At 46.5% G+C, this 20087-nt stretch overlaps 4 non-coding genes across 4 annotated transcripts; all 4 read right to left on the reverse strand.

Annotated features, from left to right (window-relative positions):
* Positions 1-983: 983 nt before the first annotated feature.
* On the reverse strand, positions 984-1067 carry TRNAL-UAA (transfer RNA leucine (anticodon UAA)). The gene has a single exon. It is a non-coding gene; the product is annotated as a tRNA-Leu (tRNA).
* Positions 1068-6766: 5699 nt separating this feature from the next.
* Positions 6767-6850, reverse strand: TRNAL-UAA (transfer RNA leucine (anticodon UAA)). The gene has a single exon. It is a non-coding gene; the product is annotated as a tRNA-Leu (tRNA).
* Positions 6851-13493: 6643 nt separating this feature from the next.
* TRNAL-UAA (transfer RNA leucine (anticodon UAA)) lies at positions 13494-13577 on the reverse strand. Its single transcript has one exon. It is a non-coding gene; the product is annotated as a tRNA-Leu (tRNA).
* Positions 13578-16383: 2806 nt separating this feature from the next.
* On the reverse strand, positions 16384-16467 carry TRNAL-UAA (transfer RNA leucine (anticodon UAA)). Its single transcript has one exon. It is a non-coding gene; the product is annotated as a tRNA-Leu (tRNA).
* Between the last annotated feature and the right edge of the window lie 3620 nt (positions 16468-20087).

Raw genomic sequence — 20087 nt, forward strand, 5'->3', positions numbered from 1 at the left:
ATACAACTGGGGAAATGACAAGTACATCGCCCAGGCGGCCTCACCTGCTATTGGCAGGAAGCGGCCGTGGCCTTATGTTAGGTACCATCCCGGCATTCGCCTGGAGGAGAAGTGGGAAACCACGAAAAACCACTTCCAGGATGGCTGAGGTGGGAATCGTACCCACCTCTACTCAGTTGACCTCCCGAGGCTGAGTGGACCCCGTTCCAGCCCTCATACCACTTTTTAAATTTCGTGGCAGAGCCGGGAATCGAACCTGGGCCTCCGCGGATGGCAGCTAATCACGCTAACCACTACACCACAGAGGCGGACACCCAGGTGTTAATAGAAGGAATTACTTTCATTGGACTAATCGCATAAATAGGATTGTAAATGAAGGTTGCATATCTCTTCACATGATTATCAGGGAAATTACGGGTTGTAGTAAGGATGTAGTCTACCTGTGTGGTGTAGCGGTTAGTGTCATTAGCTGCCACCCCCTCGGAGGGCGGGGTTCAAATATCCGGATTTGCCACGAAATTTGAGAATTGGTACGAGGGCTGGAACGGGGTCCACTCAGCATTGGGAGGTCAAGTGAGTAGAGGTGGGTTCGATTCCCACCTCAGCCACCCTGGAAGTGGTTTTCCGTGATTTCCCACTTCTCCTCCAGGCGGATCCCGGGATGGTACCTAACTTAAGGCCACGGCAATTTCCTTGTCTACCCCTTGCAATCTTCCCATCCCCCACAAGGCCCCTGTTCAACATAGCAGGTGACGCCGCCTGGACGAGGTTCTGGTCGTCCTCCCCAGTTGTATCCCCTACCAAAAGTCTCACGCTCCAGGACACTGTACTTGAGGCTGTAGATGTGGGATCCCTCGCTGAGTCCGAGCGAAAAGTCAACCCTGGAGGGTAAACAGATTAAGAAGGGAGAAAAGATTTTCGTTAATAACATTTCTCTCACGAGCAGAAAACTTACAAATTTTAGCGGATTGTAAGAAAACTGCTGCCAGGTGTGGGGTTCGAACCCACGCTCCCCTTCGGGAACCAGAACTTAAGTCTGGCGCCTTAGACCGCTCGGCCAACATGGCTTGCGTTCATGCGCCAGCTGGTGCTGTATGTAACTGGAGACGATCACCGTAATCTGGATTTTAACTAAAGACGGACTGTTTAATGCCATCATGCTACGTCGTGTTAGATACAACAGTAGCAGTTAAGATGAAGCAGATTTTAATATATTTAGATCCCAAGTACACAGTTACTGCCTTTCAGATCGGTAATGCGGCTACAGTGTTGCGATTCTTGTTAGGGCGAAGAGGAGATTTCATTTCATTTCATATCATTATCCGTTGAACTTCCAGGGTTTGTTTTTTCCCCGGACTCAGCGAGTTGCCCCACGTCTACTGCCTAGGGCAGTGTCCTGCAGCTTGAGACATTGTGTGTCAGGGACACAACTGGGGAGAAGGGCCAGTACCTTGGGCTTTCCGATCGACCTACCCAGCAGAGTTTTTGTGGCCACGTCTCTACCGTGGCTCTATGCCTCTGTATTCCGGTGACCGGGGGGCGGAGATGGCTGGTCCCTAACGTCCGCTGTCCTGAGAATGGTTGTCCGTGGTATTCCATTTTCCTGCACTAAGGCGAATGCTGTGAGAGTTCCTAGTATTGCCCACGGCCGCCAATTCTCCGACCGGAAAACTGATAATTGAAATATTGAGAAATTGAAAATATTGGAATATATTCATAACTTTTTCAGTTAAAAGTACTCAGACAAAGAGACAAATAGACACCAAAGTAAATAAAGATATGTACAGTAGATGCTTACCAGGTGTATACGTATGTCTTTTCCGGTTTCACCGAGTTCGATAGCTGCAGCCGCTTAAGTGCGGCCAGTATCCAGTATTCGGCAGACAGTGGGTTCGAACCCACTGTCGGCAGCCCTGAAGATGGTTTTCCGTGGTATCCCATTTTCACACCCGGCAAATGCTGGGGCTGTACCTTAATTAAATCCACGGCCGCTTCCTAATCACTCCTAGCCCTTTTCTGTCCCATCGTCGCCGCAAGACCTCTCTGTGTCGGTGCGACGTAAAGCAACTTGTTTTTCCGGTTTCACTAAGTCAGCGAACAGTACGCAGCGTATGAATTTGACACATACGTCATTTTTTTCTATTTGCTTTACGTCGCACCGACACAGATAGGTATTATGGCGACGATGGGATAGGAAAGGCCTAGGAATGGGCAGGAAGCGGCCGTGGCCTTAATTAAGGTACAGCCCCAGCATTTGCCTGGTGTGAAATAGGTAAACCACGGAAAACCATCTTCATGGCTGCCGAGAGTGGGATTCGAACCCACTATCTCTCGATTACTGGATACCGGCCGCACTTAAGCGACTGCAGCTATCGAGCTCGGTCATACGTCAATTTGTTCATCTGATGTCAACCTACCGGCAGCCTAGGTGGTGTAGTGGTTAGTGTGATTAGCTGCCATCCCCAGAGGCACGGGTTCAATTTGATATTTGAAAAGTGGTACGAGGGTTGGAACGGGGTCCACTCAGCCTCGGGAGGTCAACTGAGTAGAGATGGGTCCGATTCCCACTTCAGCCATCCTGGAAGTGGCTTCCTATGGTTTCCCACTTCTCCTCCAGGCAAATGCCGGGATGGTACCTCACTTAAGGCCACGGCCGCGTCCTTCCCACTTCCTTGTCTATCACTTCCAATTTCCCCATCCCCCGCAAGGCCCCTGTTCATCATAGCAGGTGAGGCCGTCTGGGTGAGGTACTGGTCTTCTCCCTCAGTTTCATTCCCGACCCAGAGTCTGAGGCTCCAGGACACTGCCCTTTCGGCGGTAGAGGTGGGATACTTGGCTGAGTCCGGTGGAAAAACCGACCGTGGAGGGTAAACAGATAAAGAAGGGGAAGAATAAGACAATAACCTACGAACACACACATGTTGAGTCCGCCAAACACTAGAGTCTATGTTGTATCGTTCATTGATCATGTCTAGTTTGCGCCTGAAAAAGAACATTTGGATTAGAACATGTGAGACATGGTTTCGAGAATTTAAATATGGTGATTTCAATGTTAGAATCATTACGCGCTCTGTTAGACCACAGAAGTGCGAAGACGAGAAATTAGCAGACGTTACTGAAAGATGATCCAACTCAAACTCAACAGCAATTGGCACAAGCATTAAATGTGTCACAAGAAACAATCCGTAGACGTTTACGAGCAATGGGGAAGGTCAGTAAACTCGGTAAATGGGTCCCACGAGATTTGAATGAACGACAAATAGAAAATCACTAAGTCTCTTGTGAAAAGCTGCTTCAACGCCACGAAAGAACGTAATTTCTGTATCGAATTGCGACGGGTGACGAGGAAAGGATATATTTCGAGAACCGGAAGCCGAGAAAATCTTGGCTGGTACCTGGCGAAGCCGGTCCTTCAACACCAAGGCCAAATCGCTTCGGCAAGAAATCCATACTTTGTGTCTGGTGGGACCAGAGCGGTATTGCGCATTATAAACTATTGAAATCGGAGAACGACCGCCTCTGTGGTGTAGTGGTTAGCGTGATTAGCTGCCACCCCCGGAGGTCCGGGTTCGATTCCCGGCTCTGCCACGAAATTTGAAAAGTGGTACGAGGGCCGGAACGGGGTCCACTCAGCCTCGGGAGGTCAACTGAGTAGAGGTGGGTTCGATTCCCACCTCAGCCATCCTGGAAGTGGTTTTCCGTGGTTTCCCACTTCTCCTCCAGGCGAATGCCGGGATGGTACCTAACTTAAGGCCACGGCCGCTTCCTTCCCTCTTCCTTGCCTGTCCCATCCAATCTTCCCATCCTTCCACAAGGCCCCTGTTCAGCATAGCAGGTGAGGCCGCCTGGGCGAGGTACTGGTCATACTCCCCAGTTGTATCCCCCGACCAAGAGTCTGAAGCTCCAGGACACTGCCCTTGAGGCGGTAGAGGTGGGATCCCTCGCTAAGTCCGAGGGAAAAGCCGAACCTGGAGGGTAAACAGATGATGATGATGATGATGAAATCGGAGAACCCTTTAATGCACAACGCTATCGCCAATAAATTATTAATTTAAATCACGCATTGCTTGAAAGACGACCGGAATGGGGCAGAAGACATAGCAAAGTGATTTTGTTACACGGCAATGCGTCGTCTTGCACAGCAAAACCTATGAAAGACACTTTGAAATCGCTTCCTCACCCGCCGTACTGCCATGACCAGGCGCCATCTATCACCTCTTCGCATCAATGGGGCATGCGCTCGCAGAGCAGCACTTCAGCAATTTCGGAGATGTTGGAAAATGGCTTGACGAATGGTTTGCCGCAAAAGACAAGCAGTTTTTTTTTGGCATGGTATTAATAGCTTAACTGAAAGATGGACGAAGTGTGCAGAAGCGGATAGTCAATATTTTGAACAAACTTTGAGCCGGGGGATACAATTGGGAAGGAGGATGTTTGAGGTGGGAATCGAACCATTCTCTACTCAGTTGACCTCACGAGGCTAAACGGACCCCGTTCCAACGAATCGAATCCTGGCATCCGGTGCTGACAACTAATCAAGCTAAGCTAATGGCTTTACGTCGCACCGACACAGAAAAGTCTCATGGCGACGATGGGATTGGAAAGGGCTAGGAGTGGGAAAGAAGCGGCCGTGGCCTTAATGAATTTGCCTGATGTGAAAATGGGAAACCGCGGAAACCACAGGGCTGCCGACAGTGGGATTCGAACCCACTGTCTCCAGGATGCAAGCTCACAGCTTCGCGCCCCTAACCGCACGGCCAACTCGCCCGGTGGCAGGTATTCACATTAACCCCTACACCACACAGGTAGCCTACATCCTTACTAAAACCCGTAAATGCCCTGATAAAAATATGAGGACATCTGCAACCTTCATTTACAATCCCATTTATGTGATTACTCCAATAAAGATCATTCCTTATATTAACACCTGGGTACTTACGGCGATCCCATGAAGGTCTTTCACTTCATCAACGCAGTAATTAACACTGAGAGGACTTTTCCGATTTGTAAAACTCACAACCTGTCTGTTCACACCGTTTTTTTCGTCAAACGATTGCCTGATGTCCATCAAATTCTGTAATTTCTCATCACCCTCAGTGCCACCCTTTCCAGGTCTGTACACTCCAAAACCATCACCTGGTATATTATCTTTAGAGATAAGTCTTACACATAGAATTCCATGTTTCTAATCCTTATATTTTTCTTAGCTTTTAAGTTCTTCTTTCAGAAGAAGGAATACTCCCTCCACCTTCTCCTCGATCTACAACCCTACCGTGTGTCTACGGTAAACACTTCAGTTTCGTGAGAACATTTCCTCATCCTTATCCATGAATCAACTCCTATTACAATATCTGGTCAATATTAAATTACTTAATTCTCTTCCATTCTTCAAGATACTTCTTTCTTTCTTACTTTCTTTCTTTCTTTCTAAATCTCTTTACCCTCCAGAGTCAATTTTTCCCTCGGACACAGCAAGGGATCCCACCTATACCACCACAATGCAGTGTCCAGTAGCGTGAGACTTTAGGTCGGGGGTCCAACTGGGGAGGAGGAGCAGTACTGCTCCCAGGTGGCCTCACCTGCAAAGCTGAACAGGGGCCTTGTGGAGGGATGGGAAGATTGCAAGCGGCCGTGGCGTAAAGTTAGGCACCATCAAGGCATTTGTCTGGTGGAGAAATGGGAAGCCACGGAAACCACTACGAAGATGACTGAGGCGGGATTCGAACCCACCTCTAATCAGTTGACTTCCCGAGGCTAAGTGGATCCCGTTCCAGTAATCGTACCACTTTTCAAATGTCGTGGCAGAGCCTGAAAACGAACCCGTGCTTCCGGGGGTGGCAGCTAATCACGCTAACCACTACACCACAGAGGCGGACTGCAATACTTCTACAGTTCAATACTAACATTTTCATGTCACCTCTTCTTCTCTTTTAGAACCACGTAGCAATATCACCGCTCTCTAGTCCACGATATTCCGTTGAATGTACCCCCCTATAACTTTCCCAACCGATATTCCTAAAGGCCATCTGAGCGCAGATCCTATTTCCTGCCCACCCATTAGGATCCACAGATCTCGCTCCCAATTTCGCACGCATCCATTCCATATTCTCATTTAAATCTCTGATCACCTTCCAGTGAGTACCAGTCCTGCACATTATCCCACTGATAACAATTCCCGCTTCCTTAAACGTCACCTGCGCTACATTAACCACATCCCACACATCCGCAACTATGTAGGTACTTAAACCTGCTTGCCTTACATTGTTGGTACCAATGTGATAGACTCCCACCATCTCCTTACCCACCTCCTTCACTTCTAGTTTCCTCAACATCTGCCTGAACATAATACGTGGATAACACACCACCCTGGTCTCCTTTAATCAGCACACTTTCCCTACATGTCTAGCAGTGGAGAACCCTCATTACCAGACCGTCAACCCCTCATACGTTATTTGATTCCTTACCCTCTGGTGTCCACTATCTTGCCTGACGGCTGCAGAAGCTAGGCCTACTTCATCTCTTTTTTTTCCCTCCCATGACCCTCTTCTACCTCTCCTTTTGTATCCTTGTATTTTACATTTCCCATCGCTACCTTTTCCTTTCCTCCTACTTCCGCAATTCTCTCTTCCTCTTCTACCCTCTGCAGTGACTCGTACCGATATATCATGGATATATCAGCTGAATTCTCTTTTTATGTGATGGGATGTATGTCTTATGTCATAAGCATTTACGTTGTCAGTGAATTGTTCTATTATTCACAAGTCACTGCCAGGTGTGGGGTTCGAACCCACGCTCCCTCTCGGGAACCAGAACTTAAGTCTGGCGCCTTAGACCGCTCGGCCAACCTGGCTGATATTTTAGCTGAAGGAGTCATCTGTTCTCAAAGCTTTCAATCATACTCACTACAAGGTTCCGACATCAGTATTGTGTGCTCTATGCTTCAATCGTCTCCAATAAATTATTGTTCGATAATAGTATTTAAGTGTTTGTCTAACAGTAACGCGTGCCAAATTTTCAGGACATTTTCCTCAAACGTAGCAGAAGAAAATATGTTATAAGGACATGGATCGGGAAACACTTTATTTACATGTTAGAACACATTTTCTATAACGCTACACAGTATTTAATTCTCATGTGTACCAGAGAGGAACAGAACGCACCAGCATGGCCCACGAAACTCCTTCTTTGATGAAATGTCCGAAATGCCCGGTTTCTTGTACCGGAATTTAAAGCGACGGTGCACTAGTTTGCTACAGAAGGGCTGCACCGGGTTTTCAATAGCCAAATGAAACTCATAAACTAATAAACCAACTTTGAGAAATAAAGACCAGGAAGGCTTGCTCAATATTTTAAACTGATTTATCTTGTCGTGTTTTATACTGTAGCACACCAAACCACACGGCGCAGCAGCCCGAAAGTGGCATGGCCTACCGAGTGACCGCTGTTCAATCCGAAGGCCTGCAGGTTTTGAGATGTCATGTGGACAGCACGACGAATTTACTCGGCCATTATTCTTGATTTTCTCGACCAGGGCTACAATCTCGCCGTCAGATAGCTCCTCAGTTGTAATCACGTAGGCTGAGTGGACCACGAAATCCTTGATCTGGCCGGGAATCAAATCCGTGGCCTCCAGAAAAGAAGCAGACACGATAACGCTACACCACAGTGATGGCTTGTTTTATATTGTACCTAACCTTAATAGAAACAATGATTCTTTCTTCCTTTATTAATCTGTTTACCCGCCAAGGTTGCTTTTTCCCTTGGGGCAGTGTCCTGGAACGCGAGACATTGGGTCGGGGGATACAACTGCGTAGAAGAATCAGTACCTAGCACAGGCGGCCTCACTTGCTATGATGGAAAGGGGCCTTGTGGGAAGATGGGAAGACTGCAAGGGATAGACAAGGAAGAGAGAACGAAGCGACCGTGTCTTTATGTTAGGTACCATCCCGACATTTGCCTAGAGGAGAAGTGGGAAACCACGAGAAACCACTTCGAGGATGCCTGAGGAGGGAGTCGAAACACCATCAACACAGTTGACCTCCCGAGGCTGAGAGGACCCAGACCTCGTACTAACTTTCAAATTTCGAAGCAGAGCCGGGAATCGAACCCGGGCCTTCAGGGGTGGCAGCTGATCACACTAACCACTACGCCCCACAGACGGACATGACTGATAGAAATACATCAAGTTATGTGTTGAGGAGAAGGATGAATTAAGGGAATTTCGCCTACAATGGAAACCTTCAAAGGGCAGACATCGTATTTTACCCAAATTCAGTCCGTAGGTATCTTTTGGGTCCATTCCTGTGGTGTGCTGGTTAGCGTGATTAGCTGCCACCCCCGGAGGTCCGGGTTCGATTCCCGGGTCTGCCACGAAATTTGAAAAGTGGTACGAGGGCTTGAACCGGGTCCACTCAGCCTCGGGAGGTCAACTGAGTGGAGGTGGGTTCGATTCCCACCTCAGCCATACTGGAAATGTTTTTCCGTGGTTTCCCACTTTCGTCCAGGCAAATGCCGGGATGGTACCTAACTTAAGAACACGGCCGCTTCCTTCCCTCTTCCTTGTCTATCCCTTCCAATCTTCCCATCCCCCCGCAAGGCTTCTGTTGAGGATAGCAGGTGAGGCCGCCATGGTGAGATACTGGTCACCCTCCCCAGTTGTATCCCCCGACCGAATGTCTCACGCTCCAGGACACTGCCCTTGAGGCGGTAGAGGTGGGATCCCTCGCTGAGTCCGACGGAAAAGCCAAACCTGGAGGGCAACCTGATTAAGAAGAAAGAAGCATATCTAAGCTACAAGTCATTTACTATAATAGGACTCCTCGTGTTAATAATTTTGTGGTTCAGACTTACAACTCACTTAACACACGACAGTTATTGCACGTAACCAACTCAATGGGTGGTGATAAAACGGAATAAGAACAAGGGTCATGTTGTTTGAAAGTCATGTTAGGGCCCTTTCACACGAGGCGACTAGTGGTGGCCACCGGTGTCGGCCACTTACAGCGGAGCATTATTTTAAATGAGAGCTTTCATCCGTGGCGACTGCAGTTGCGGGAACTGGAAACAGTCACCTACAGCCGCTCACTCGCGCAGCTAGCGGCCGCCACTCGGAGTCGCCGCCACTCGAGGTAAAGCATTATTTTAAATGAGAGCTATCACGCGGTGCCACTAGTTGCCGCTACTTCTCACTGTCCACTCCAGTTTGATCCAGTTCATGTAATTTGGGAAGTCCTGAATAACGAGCGTACTGCGTTCATTTTCGGATATGAGTGCAAACGTGGAAAGAAGCAGCCTTATTAGATTAACAGATGGGCAAGTGAAACGGAAGACCTGACATATGGAGTTGAAAAATATCCCACGATTTGGAACGCTTTAGTCGATGAGTATGGAAAAGTGAATGAAGAAACGCATGGCATAGCATTATTATAGGTTCTTCCCGAGTTTGATGACAAAACACCAGCAGAGAAAAACGAGTTAAGTAAGCGTTTTCCTTATATTCTACGTACCTCCTTCTGTTAATTTGTTACAAGAAAACTCAATTTAGAAAAACAATTTTGTAACTTACCGAGTATATTCAGAAAAGAGTATTTCATTCATAATTTGCTTCAATTATTTTTACTGTAGTGAAAAGTTTCAATCATGCAGGAGATTTACATGGTAAGCAAGATAGCAATAGAATGAAAGATAAACGATCGTCACTACTTAACTAATGTTATTAAAAAGAGCCCATTGGCAAATTGAACATTACTAAACGCATGTAAAGTACAATTGTGTCTTTGGTGTCCATCCATGACCTGTATAGTACTCTAGACACAATACTTATGTCTCTAAATACGATCAATTTGCCATGAAACTGCACCTTCCTCATTGATAAAGTAGTTGGCAAACTGATCTCGTAAATTTCTGACAAGCCTTCATATAGGTCCTGAAGCAGGGCCCATTTCAAACAACCCATCTACTGTAAAAGTATCTTCGATTTGAACACCATACCTCTGTCATACAAAATTATGCAACACACAACACACTAGTGTGGTGTCAACATTCGCTGCTCTATGGAAAATAATTCATTTGTTCGCAAGTATTCCAAAGGTACATTCAATGTACCTGCGTTCCGTTGAAAGTCTGTAACTAAAATACGCGTTTCTTTACACTCAGAAAATTGCCCGCGTATGGTCGCAGTATATGATGGGAAAGACCAAATCCCTCATCAGCTATAAATACAAAGGGCATTGACTCATCAAATCCTGTGTAAGACCTCTGTGGTCCAGGATGCACCTTCATTGCTCTTGCCCTTCGTTTAAAGCAAGCAGAATCCTCACTCATTGACACCATTTTAGAAATGGGGAGTAGACCTGTTTTCCGTACAGGCGATTGACTGCCGCCACCGATCGCCGCCACTACTTGCCTCGTATGAAAGGGGCCTTACACTTTCTATATAAGTTTAAACTTCATTATTATTCGTAACAATGTAGGACATGGAGTAATGTTCTGTAAGTAAATATATTACTCGCCCTGCATATGTTTGATAGATGATAAAATTCTAAGTCTTTCTTTCTTTTTCTTAATCCGTTTAACCTCCAGGGTTGGTTTTTCCTCTCAGACTCAGTGAGGGATCCCACATACTGTATACCACCTTAATGGAGTTTGCTGGAGCGTGAGACTTCATGTCGTAGGTATACAACCCGGAAGGCAGACCAGTACCTGACACAGGTGGTATACCACGTAACATATGACACAAGGATAACTCTCACTTGACTACAATACTTGGCAAACGATATTTTATTATCTTCTTCTTCTTTATCTGTTTACCCTCCAGGGTTTTTCCTCCACCGGACTCGATGAGGGATGCTACCTCTACCCCCTCAAGGGCAGTGTCCTGGAGCGTGAGACATTGGGTCAGGGGATACAAGTGGGGAGAATGACCAGTACCTTGCCCAGGCGGCCTCACCTGCTATGGGAAGAGTGGAATGGATAGACAAGGAAGAGGGAAGGAATCGGCCGTGGCCTTAAGTTTTCTTCTTTTGCTATTTCCTTTACTTCACACCGACACAGATAGGTCTTATGGCGACGATGGGATAGGAAAAGCCTAGGAGTGAGAAGGAAGCAGCTGTGGCCTTAATTAAGGTGCAGCCCCAGCATTTGCCTGGTGTGAAAATGGGAAACCACGGGAAACCATATTCAGGGCTGCCGACAGTGGGGTTCGAACCCACTATCTCCCGGATGCGAGCTCACAGCTGCGCGCCCCTCACCGCACGGCCAACTCGCCCGGTGGCAGCTAATCACATTAACTACTACACCACACATGCTCTGATAACCATATGAAGAAATTTGCAACCTTCATTTACAATGCCATTTATGTGATTACTCCAATAAAGATCATTCCTTATATTAACCCCTACCGAGCTCGATAGTTGCAGTCGCTTAAGTGCGGCTAGTATCCAGTAATCGGGAGATAGTGCGTTCGAGCCCCACTGTCGGCAGCCCTGTTGATGGTTTTCCGTGTTTTCCCATTTCCACACCAGGCTGTACCTCAATTAATGCCACAGCTGCTAACTTCTACTTCCTAGGCTTTTCCTATCCCATCGTCTCCATAAGACGTATCTGTGTCGGTGCGACGTAAAACAAATAGCAAGGAAAAAAATATTAACCCCTGGGTACTTACGGCGATCCCATGAAAATCTTCCACTCCATCAACGCAGCAATTAACTTTGAGAGGACTTTTCCGATTTGTAAAACTCACAATCTGTCTGTTCACCCCGGTTTTTCATCAAACGAAAGCCTGAGGTCCATCAAATTCTGTAATTCCTCATCGGCCCCAGTGCCACCATTTCCAGGTCTGTACACTACAAAAACATCAACTGGTATGTTGTCTTTAGAGATAGTCTTACACATAGCATTTCATGTTTCTAATCTTGATATTTTTCTTAGCTTCAAGTTCTTCTTTCAGAAGAAGGAATATTCCCTCCACCTTCTCCACATTCTACAATCCTACCGTGTGTCTACGGTAAACACTTCAGTTTCGTGAGAACATTTCCTCATCCTTATCCATGAATCAATATTTGGTAAATATTAAATTACTTAATTCTCTTCCTTTCTTCAAGATACTACTTTCGTTCTTTCTAAAATTTTTTACCCTCCAAGGCCTGATTATCCCTGGGACACAGCGAGGGATCCCACCCATAACATCACAATGACGTGTCCTGTAGCGTGAGACTTTACGTCGGGGGTACAACTGGGGAGGAGGAGCAGTACTGCACCCAGGTGGCCTCCCCTGCAAAGCTGAACAGGGGCCTTGTGGAGGGATGGGAAGATTGCAAGCAGCCGTGGCGTAAAGTTAGGCACCATCCAGGCATTTGTCTGGAGGAGGAATGGGAAGCGACGTAAATCACTACGAAGATGACTGAGGCGGGAATCGAACCCACCTCTACTCAGTTAACTTCCCGAGGCTAAGTGAACCCCACTCCAGGAGTCGTACCACTTTTCAAATTTCGTGGCAGAGACGGGAAACGAACCCGTGCTTCCGGGGGTGGCAGCTAATCATGCTAACCACTACACCACAGAGGCGGACTACAATACTTCTACAGTTCAATACTAATATTTTTATGTCACCTCTTCTTCTCTTTCAGAACCCTGTACCATTATAACCGCACTGTAGTTCATGACGATCCGTTGAATGTACCTCCCTATAACTTTCTTAAACGATATACGTACCTCTACGGTTCAAGTGAAGGCCATCTGAGCGCAGATCCTATTTCCTGCCCACCCTTTAGGATCTACACATCTCGCTCTCAATTTCGTACGCATCCATTCCATATTCTCATTTAAATCTCTGATCACCTTCCAGTGAGTACCAGTCCTGCACAGTATCCCACAGATAACAATCCCTGCTTCCTTAAACGTCACCTGCGCTACATTAACCACATCCCACGCATCCCCAACTATGTAGGTACTTATACCTGCTTGCGTTACATCGTTGGTACCAATGTGAAAGACTACCACCATCTCCTTACCCACCTCCTTCACTTCTAGTTTCCTCAGCATCTGCCTGAACATAATTCGTGGATAACACACCACCCTGGTCTCCTTTAATCAGCACACTTTCCCTACATGTCTAGCAATGGAGCCCCCTCATTACCAGAGCGTCAACCCCTCATACGTTATTCGATTCCTTACCCTCTGGTCTCCACTATCTTTCCTGACTGCTGCAGTAGCTAGGCCTACTTCATCTCCTTTTTCTTACCTCCTATGACCCTCTTCCACCTTTCCTTTTGTATCCTCTATTTTACATTTCCCATCGCTACCTTTTCCTTTCCCCCTACTTCCGCAATTCTCCCTTCCTCATCTAACCTCTGCAGTGACTCGTACCGATATATCATGGATCCCTCAGCTGAATTCTCATTTTATGTGACGGGATGTATGTCTTGTGTCATAAGCATTTATGTTTTCAGTGAATTATTCTATTATTATTATTATTAGGAGATGTAAAAAATAACTGCCAGGTGTGGGGTTCGAACCCACGCTCCCCCTCGGGAACCAGAACTTAAGTCTAGCGCCTTAGACCGCTCGGCCAACCTGGCTGATATTGTAGCTGAAGGAGTCAGATGTTCTCTAAGCTTTCAATCATTCACTACAAGGTTCCGACTTCAGTAATGTGTGCTCTATGCTTCCATCGTCTCCAATAAATTATTGTTCGATAATTGTTGTTAAATGTTTGGAAAGCACGATATAATCGTAGTACGTCTCGTCAAAATCCGTTTGTCTAACAGTAAGGCGTGCCAAATTTTCAGGACATATTCCTCAAACGTAGCAGAAGAAAATATGTTATAAGGACATGGGTCGGGAAACACTTTATTTCCATGTTAGAACACATTTTCTATAACGCTACACAGTAGTTAATTCTCATATTTACCAGAGAGGAACAGAACGCAACAGTATGGCCCACGAAACTCTTTCTTTTATGAAATATCCGAAATGCCCGGTTTCTTGTACCGGAATTTAATGCGACGGTGCACTAGTTTGCTACACAAGGGCTGCATCGGGCTTTAAGCGTATCTAGGCTACAAGTCATTTACTATAATAAGACTCCTCGTGTTATTAATTTTGGGGTTCAGACTTAGAACTCACCTAATACACGACAGTTATTGCACGTAACGAACTCAATGGGTGAAGATCATCATCATCATCATCATCATCTGTTTACCCTCCAGGTTCGGTTTTTCCCTCGGACATAGCGAGGGTTCCCACTTCTACCGCCTCAAGGGCAGTGTCCTGGAGCTTCAGACTCTTGGTCGGGGGATACAACTGGGGAGTATGACCAGTACCTCGCCCAGGCGGCCTCACCTGCTATGCTGTGGAGGGATGGGGAAGATTGAAAGGGATAGGCAAGGAAGAGGTAAGGAAGCGGCCGTGGACTTAAGTTAGGTACCATCCCGGCATTCGCCTGGAGGAGGAGTGGGAAACCACGGAAAACCACTTCCAGGATGGCTGAGGTGGGAATCGAACCCACCTCTACTCAGTTGACCTCCCGAGGCTGAGTGGACCCCGTTCCAGCCCTCGTACCACTTTTCAAATTTCGTGGCAGAGCCGGGGGTGGCAGCTAATCACGCTAACCACTACACCACAGAGGCGGACATGGGTGAAGATACAACTGAATAAGAACAAGGGTCATGCTGTTTGAAAGTCATGTTAGGGCCCTTTCACTCGAGGCGACTAGTGGTGGCCACCGGTGTCGGCCACTTACAGCGGAGCATTATTTTAAATGAGTGCTTTCACGCGGTGCCACTAGTTGCCGCTGCTTCTCACTGTCCACTCCAGTTTGATCCAGTTCATGTAATTTGGGAAGTCCTGAATAACGAGCGTACTGCGTTCATTTTCAGATATTGAACCCATAATTCTACGATGAAAAAATAATAGATAATAATTCCAAATATTTATTTAAGCTACAAACAACTTTTTGAGAGTAGCCAAGTTTTTATTTCAAGAGCCTGTCTGTCTCGTGGGAACGAACTCTCCGTGACAGGCGAGCCACGAGCTCGTGAAATGCCGGGACACTTCGGTGGAGCTCGAGTAATGAACAATTTGTCAAATTCAAGAAATTCTTCATAACGAGAGGTTTTGGCGACATGGTAAATCCAGGAATAAAGGATCTCAATTATTTATAAACCATATGTGAAGATAGAATCCCCAGGGTAAATATAAATGCAGTTAATTCTGGAGAAATGTTTGCGTCCGGCTCCCGAATTAGCGGCATGTGGCAAAGCCAATGGATGACGAAATCCCGCCAAACGCCAGGGCAGAATTAATTCAATTCGCCCGTTGCAAGTATGGGAAAAAATATGAAATTAAAACCTTAATGAATCGTAAGAGTCGCCGCCTCTGTGGTGTAGTGGTTAGCGTGATTAGCTGCCACCCCCGGAGGTCCGGGTTCGATTCCCGGCTCTGCCACGAAATTTGAAAAGTGGTACGAGGGTTGGAACGGGGTCCACTCAGCCTCGGGAGGTCAACTGAGTAGAGGCGGGTTCGATTCCCACCTCAGCCATCCTCGAAGTGGTTTTCCGTGGTTTCCCACTTCACCTCCAGGCAAATGCCGGGATGGTACCTATCTTAAGGCCACGGCCGCTTCCTTCCCTCATCCTTGCCTATCCCTTCCAATCTTCCCATCCCCCTACTAGGCCCCTGTTCACTATAGCAGGTGAGGCCGCCTGGGCGAGGTACTGGTCATACTCCCCAGTTGTATCCCCCGACCAAGAGTCTGAAGCTCCAGGACACTGCCCTTGAGGCGGTAGAGGTGGGATCCCTCGCTCAGTCCGAGGGAAGAGCCGAACCTGGAGGGTAAACAGATGATGATGATGATGAATCGTAAGTCTGTCCGAAGTTATGGAACAAATTTCAAGAAAATTGGTCAGGGGATGTGGAATTAGCAGATTACATAACCAAGCCTCGTGGAGAGGGTGACGTCCCTCCCAGAGGGTATAAAACAAACCTCCCTCCACATATTTTACTCACTCTGATGGTCTGAACGGCGAAGCCCACGTCATTTGTCTGCAAGAAAGTGTGGGGTTTTGTTCTCAAAGTAACTTGTTACATATTCGTGCCAATGGTTCAAGTAAAATATTAAAGTTAAAGGTGATAGATATTTTCCTGAACTGCCGCAGATGATAACTTTGAAGGTTTAGGTAGTTGGTTAAGATACGTAAATGAGTTTCTCCCTGTATTACGATCATGTGTGCATAATATTTGTCAAAAGTTAAGTCTGGAGGCTGGCAGCTAGGTCTGATTGTCTTATCTGTTTGGAACACCTGGTCAGTAGTAGCTTGAACGGGAGCAGGGCCCTGAGGAAACTGGGTCAGTAGCCATTTGAGGAGCGGATTGTAAGATAATTTTTGCCAGGTGTGGGGTTCGAACCCACGCTCCCTCTCGGGAACCAGAGCTTAAGTCTGGCGCCTTAGACCGCTCGGCCAACCTGGCTTGCGTCAATTCGCCAGCTGGTGCTGTATGTAACTGCAGACGATCACCGTAATCTGGATTTTAACTAAAGACGGACTCTTTCATGCCATCATGCTACGTCGTGTTAGATGCAACAGTAGCAGTTACGATGAAGTGAATTTTAATATATTTTGACCCAAGTACACAGTTACTGCCTTTCAGATCAGTAAAGCGGATACATTATATGTCTAGTCGCGATTCTTGATAGGGCGAAGAGGAGATGAATTCATTTCATTTCAGTTTAGTATCCGTTCAACTTCCAGGGTTTGTTTTTTCCCCGGACTCAGTGAGGGGCGCCGTGTCTACTGGCTAGGGGAGTGTCCTGCAGCCTGAGACATTGTGTCGGGAACTAAACTGGGGAAAAGGACCAATACCTCGTTGAGGCGGCCTGGGCTTTCCAATCGACCTACCTAGAAGAGTTTTTGTGGCCACGTCTCTACCGTGCTCTGTGCCTCTGTATTCGGAAGACCGTAGGCTGGTCCCCAACGTCCGCTGTCCTGAGAATGATTGTCCGTGGTATTCCATTCTCCTGCATTAAGGAGAATGCTGTGAGAGTTCCTAGTATTGCCCACGGCCGCAAAATCTCCGATCTGAAAACAGATAATTGAAATATTGAGAAATTGAAAAATTTGAAATATGTTCATCACTTTTTCAGTTATAAGTACTGTACCAGTAAAAGAGCCCGACTTTAAGATTTATTTGCAACGCAAGCATGGAATAGTTCTCAGGGCTAAACTGGATGAATGATAGCCAGGGCTTGGTACAGGAGGCAGGGTCCTATCTACAAGAAAAATTTGAATCTGATTTGATAAGAGTTTATTCATGTAATGCATGTTAAATTGCACATCACCTCATGGTAGATAGGGGTTGTCTTCCACATTGTCCTTTAAATTGGCCGGGTCTCCAGCTCACCAGGCCGCACCGGCTAGAACACGTTCCAGAAGATGCCCAAGTACTCCATCAAGATGCGGACGGACCATCCAGGTTGGCTGCACGGAATACGCCTCAAGTTCCCGATGCTCGTGATGACCTCCGCTGGTTCCTGAAGATGTTGAGGGTAATCACATTACCCAAGTACAATGAGGTTGATAGGATCAATGCAAACTCCGAAAATGTGCTCTTCGTCACTCGCAGAATAAATCAACGTTCATGAAAACCTTGAGTAATGAGTTTTCTCACCACTAGTAACATCACGAGACAATGTTCATAAAGACTTTCAAGAATCCACTCTTTAATACTCATGGAAATGACGAGTCCGTGGTCATGAAGACTTTCAATGATGTTATAGTTCATCAATGAAAAAAATTACAAGTCTTTAAGTAATCACTGGCAAAGATCACAAGTCTATGCTCATGGAAACTTCGAATAAATTTAGAGTTCATCACTCGTGAATATTACAAGTCTTTGAATAATCACTGGCGAAAAGTTAAAGTCCAACACTGGGAAATATTACAAGTCTTACTGGCGAAAAATTAGAGTCGACAACACTCGTAAATATTGCAAGTCCCATTTATAAAGACTTAGAAAAATTCATAGTTCCTCAGTGAGACTATAACCACACGAAGATAGCTTCCGATGATACTGGCAGCGAGTAGGGCCACGTTGACTACTCAACTGTCACTGACTGACTGACTGAGATATCAGGCTATATGGAGCCCTTCTTATATTTGGTTTGGGGACATTACGTCACATATGCCGTGAAGCTGGTTATCTCCTGAATCCCTCGACGGATTTTCTTGAAATTCAAGCATTGCAACTTTTATGTAATTCCCTTTAAAATGACATGTTGATCAAGTCGCTACCCCAATTATTATAGGAGTTTAAAATTTTTCCTCCATCGAATGTTCCGGAAAGTGTGACGCTTGAATCTGGAACATACGAGTTCAGGCTAGCTGCACGTGGCATGACAGGCGGGTGATCTAACTAGCCCCTGCGGCTACGTCGCGCGTACAGCTGTTCTCAGCTTGCTTACTCGTCCTGCTGAATGTAAACAAACCAGGCTTGCACGGAGTAATACGCGTGGTGATAAAATACGATCAACTCTCAAAAAAATATGCATGTACAGGTCGTAACCGGTACAGTACTCAGACAGTCCGCCTCTGTGGTGTAGTGGTTAGTGGGATTAGCTGCCACCCCCGGAGGTCCAGGTTCGATTTCCGGCCACGAAATTTGAAAAGTGGTACGAGGGCTGGAACGGGATCCACTCAGCCAGTCCTTCAACACCAAGGCCAAATCGCTTCAGCAGGAAATCCATACTTTGTGTCTGGTGGGACCAGAGCTGTATTGCGTATTATAGACTATTGAAGCTCGGAGAACCGTTTAATGCACAACGCTATCGCCAACAAATTATGAATTAAATCACGCATTGCTCGAAAGACGACCGGAATGGGCCAGAGAAATGGGGAAGTGATTTTGTTACACGACAATGCGCTGTCCCGCGCAGCGAAACATATTAAAGACACCTTGAAATCGCTTGGATGGGACATCCTTACTCACCCGCCGTACTGCCCCGACCAGGTGCCATCTATCACCTCTTCGCATCAATGGGGCATGCGCTCTCAGAGCAGCACTTCAGCAATTTCGGGGATGTTGGAAAATGGCTCGACGAATGGTTTGCCGCAAAAGACAAGTCTGGCATGGTATTAATAACTTACCTGAAAGATGGACGAAGTGTGTAGAAGCGGATAGCCAATATTTTGAACAAACTTTGGGTCGGGGGATACAATTAGGAAGGAGGATGGCTGCGGTGGGAATCGAACCATTCTCTACTCAGTTGACCTCACGAGGCTGAACGGACCCCGTTCCAAACCCCGTACAACTTCTCAAAATTCGTGGCAGAGCCGGGAATCGAATCGAACCCTGGCCTCCGGGGCTGGCAACTAATCAAGCTAAGCTAATGGCTTTCCGTTGCACCGACACAGACAAGTCTTATGGCGACGATGGGATTGGAAACGGCTAGGAGTGGGAAGGAAGCGACCGTGGACTTAAGTAAGGTACAGCCCCAGCATTTTCCTGGTGTGAAAATGGGAAACCACTGAAAACCACCTTCAGGGCTGCCGACAGTGGGATTCGAATCCACTATCTTCCGGATGCAAGCTCACAGCTGCGCGCCCCTTACCGCACGGCCAACTCGCCCGGTGGCAGCTAATCATGTTAACCACTATATCACACAGGTAGATTACATCCTTGCTAAAACCCGTAAATGCCCTGATAACCATATGAAGAAATCTGCAACCTTCATTTACAATCCCATTTATGTGAATACTCCAATAAAGATTATTCCCAATTGTTACGGAGTTACCCGTGGAACATCAGAGGTGAAAGAAGGTGCGGGCTGGAATGGGTCTAACTACAAAGCTGATATATTGATTAAAGATTATATTTTCGAAAATAGCAAAAATGAACAAGTTTCACATAGAATTTCAGAGTTTAACAAATAACAATAAGTTAACAAATCAGGTACAAGACGAGGAAAAACCAAGATATAGAGGTAATTTAACAAACTGGGCTACAAGCCCCACTTTATACAATTTCTGAGCTCTCCGATCACAACCACATATTTACCAAAGGGCAGAAAACCACTAGTAACATGGAGCACTTGC

This window comes from Anabrus simplex, chromosome 3 (assembly GCF_040414725.1).
Source record: "Anabrus simplex isolate iqAnaSimp1 chromosome 3, ASM4041472v1, whole genome shotgun sequence".
NCBI classification, from domain to species: Eukaryota; Metazoa; Arthropoda; class Insecta; order Orthoptera; family Tettigoniidae; genus Anabrus; species Anabrus simplex.